General features: G+C 43.2%; 1 protein-coding gene across 1 annotated transcript in view; it reads left to right on the top strand.

Annotated features, from left to right (window-relative positions):
- Positions 1-3,490, top strand: part of PPP6R3 (protein phosphatase 6, regulatory subunit 3) — a 163,063-nt gene that overhangs the window by 932 nt on the left and 158,641 nt on the right. The window lies entirely within an intron of this gene.

Genomic DNA, 3,490 nt, shown 5'->3' with positions numbered 1-3,490 from the left:
TTAACTTGGAGGTGTTTCCTGTTGAGGTCCTGCTGGCTGTGATCACAATTTGGACTTCTTAATTATAGGTGAACGGGATGGGTCTTTGGATGTACCTCCGTGCCCTGACGTTTCAGCCGCGTGACTTAATGTCATTTTCCTGGTACTTAACGTTTTTTCTGTGGGGCTTTGGGTCTGTTTTGCTTTTATGGGAGGGGGTCTTGACAGGCATTCCCTTTCATCCTCGCAGCACTTGTTGACAGGGTGGTAGCTTACTTTATTCATGGGACGTTTACTTCGATTTTGTCCTCAAGGTCATGCATGTTGCAGATAGGTTTCAAGGGGAAACGGGACTCCAGGTTTCCAACCATCGAAATGTGCCTCAAGTAGCAAGTGTATGAGACCCAGTTATGGTGGTGGTTGGGTTTTCCTCACTGTGGAGTGGAGTCAGTGACCACTTTTTAGCTCTGTGACCTTGGGCAAGTTACCCAGCCTCTCTCTCTCTTATTTTTCTCTGTAGAATGGGAGTAATAAGTGTCCCAGCCATAAGTTTGTCAGGACTATTGCCCTAATACATGTAAAACAGCGAGAACCGTGCCTGACACACAGAATCACCTCAGTGGCTGATTAGTGATTAGGCTACCTAATGGCTATTATTATTTAATTTAAATTTGATTTCTAAATGTTTAGGTACTATTGGGAAGTCAGATGAGCATTTAAGCCCTGACTCTTGGTGACTGTCTTTACAAAGCTCTGTGTAAGAGTCAGTTGGGCTGAAAAAGTAAAACTAGAAGTTATCTTTTTTCAGTGCAGGGGTTCGGTGCATTTACCGGAGTAACTGATGAGTAGTGGCACCTCAGAATGTTTACAGAGGTGGTTAAATGCAGAAAAGCCCATCACAAGCTTAAGTCGGGCTTTACTCCTCATGTGCTTTTGGATACTAGTTTCTGGGTGACTGCCCCCCAAATCAGTAACTTACTGTACTCCTCGTTGTTACTGAAGACTGTAAATGTACCGTGAATTGCAGTATTTTTCAGCAAAGGTAGTTGAGGAAATAGCTGTTGTCCTGGAGGGATACTTTGGAAGGTACTCTCCACTTCAGCATTTCTGGTCAAGGAGTCTAGAACATTGAACAAAATGCCGTGTACTCAGTTGGAAATAAACTCACAGTCCTTTACCGCTTGCCTGGTGCTCTCCTCCATGGTACTCGAAACCTTGCGTGCCCTTCCCCTGGTATTGCTGTGTTTACTTTTGGACTTGGTTTGCTGTATTGGAGATTAAGTGTGTTTTGATGGACTCCGTCTTAAGTAGAGATGAGTATCTTGCTGGTGGAACTTCAGGACAGGAAGAAGATTGTTTTGGGTTTAGAAGTCTAGCTTTTGTGTAAAGTATAGCAAAGCAAAGTAAACAAGCAAAAACTTGCTAGTTTCAATGAATTAATTGGGAATTTGAGAATCAAACCATAGCTGAGCAGAAAACGAATAGAAGTTAACATTGACAGGATGAGGTTGCCTAGGTTTTTAAGATAAGGCTTTGGCCGGGTGCGGTGGCTCACGCCTGTAATCCCAGTACTTTGGGAGGCTGGCGGATCACTTAAGGTCAGGAATTCCAGACCAGGCCAACATGTGAAACCTTGTCTCTACTAAAAATACAAAAGGAAGCCAGTCATGGTGGCGTGTGCCTGTAATCCCAGCTTTCGGGAGGCTGAGGCAGGAGAATCGCTTGAACCTGGGAGGCGGAGGTTGCAGTGAGCCAAGTCCAGCCTGGGAGACAGAGCGAGACTCAGTCTCAAAAAAAAAAAAAAAAAAGATAGGACTTTGCATCTATTCAGTACAGAGATAATGTGCTTATGTGCTTGTTACAAATAAACATCTCTTTAAAACAAGTGTCACGATCGGCATTTTATTTGTATGATAACTTCCATTGTCTAGTTCTGTATTTTCAGTATTTGAGAGGCAGCCTCTGTGTGTGTGTGTGTGTGTGTGTGTGTGTGTGTGTGTGTGTTTTGGTCTAAAATTTTACAGTATTTTACTAAATAAGGGTAAATGATAGTGAAAATAAAGTTCTTCTATCTGCTCAACTAAAACTCAGCATTGACTTGGTCCTTAGAAGTTATGATCTGCACCCCAGTATGGGCTGCTACTTTTTCTAAGGCTGTACTGAAAAAAATACCTGGCCTCTTGGCTTTAAACAACTTTCATATTTTTTTCCTTTCTTAACTTCTAATGATTATTTTTTGATTTACTCTAGATCAGGAGTTCTCAGTTGGGGGTAATTCCCCCCTACCCCCAGGAAACATTTGGCAGTGTCTGGACACATTTTTGCTTGTTACAGCTCTGGGAGTGGGCAGTGTGCTTCTAGAGGGTAGAGGCCAAGGATACCGCTCAACACCCTACAGTGTCCAGCATAGCCTCCTCCCTGCCGGCCTGCAAAGTTATCCAGTCCCAAATAGCAACACTGCTGAGGTTGAGAAATCCTGCACTTAGATAGATGTGAGACTGGCCTGCATTAGAATAATTAGAAATTTTTTAAGACCATGGATGTTGGACTCCACCTCTGGAAATTTGTGGTGGGATTGAGAATTTTTTTTTTTTTTTTTGAGACTAGTCTCGCTCTGTTGCCCAGGCTGGAGTGCGGTGGCGTCATCTCGGCTCACTGCAACCTCCACCTCCTGGGTTCAAGCAATTCTCTGCCTCAGCCTCCTGAGTGGCTTGGATTACAGGCGTCCGCCACCACGCCCAGCTAAGTTTTTTATATTTTTAGTAGAGACGGGGTTTCACATCTTGGCCAGGCTGGTCTTGAACTCCTGACCTCGTGATCCACCTGCCTTGGCCTCCCAAAGTTCTGAGATTACAGGCGTGAGCCACTATGCCCGGCCACAAGAATCTATTTTTAAAAAGCTTTCCAGACGATACCGAAATGCAGCTGAATTTTGGAACCACTGTTCTACACCACAGGTTTAGGGACTGTTTGTGAGTTAAGGGTTCCTTTGGGAGATCTGTGAACTTGATATTTACAGTACCTAGATTCTGACTTGGAGATTATTTAGTAGTGGGGATTATTTAGATGGTGTACTTAACCATTTTTCAGGTGCCTGAAGACTGAACTTTAGAAGCATTTGTTAAATAAATTGATTTTATAAAATATCTTAGGACTCTTTCTCTTAATCTCATGAAAATACATTACCATACTATGCTGAAACTAAGCAAAATTCTTAGATATTTAGAATTGGCTTCTGTGCTGAATAATCTTACACTACTGTAATTTTTGAGTTATATATCTTTTGCCCTCCTTTTGTTAGTCAGTGGTCAGGTCTGTTTTTAGATGCCAGCTTCAACTTTTTTTTTTTTTGGAGACAGTCTCACTGTGTCATGCAGGCTGGAGTGCAGTGGTGCGATCTTGGCTCACTGCAACCTCCGCCTCCTGGGTTCGGGTGATTCTCTTGCCTTAGCCTCCTGAGTGGCTAGGATTACAGGTGCATGCCACCACACCTGGCTAATTTTTGTATTTT

This window comes from Colobus angolensis, unplaced genomic scaffold, assembly GCF_000951035.1.
Source record: "Colobus angolensis palliatus isolate OR3802 unplaced genomic scaffold, Cang.pa_1.0 Scaffold21, whole genome shotgun sequence".
NCBI lineage: Eukaryota > Metazoa > Chordata > Mammalia > Primates > Cercopithecidae > Colobus > Colobus angolensis.
Note: the sequence above shows the minus strand (reverse complement) of the source record. Positions and strands in the feature narration are given on the sequence as shown.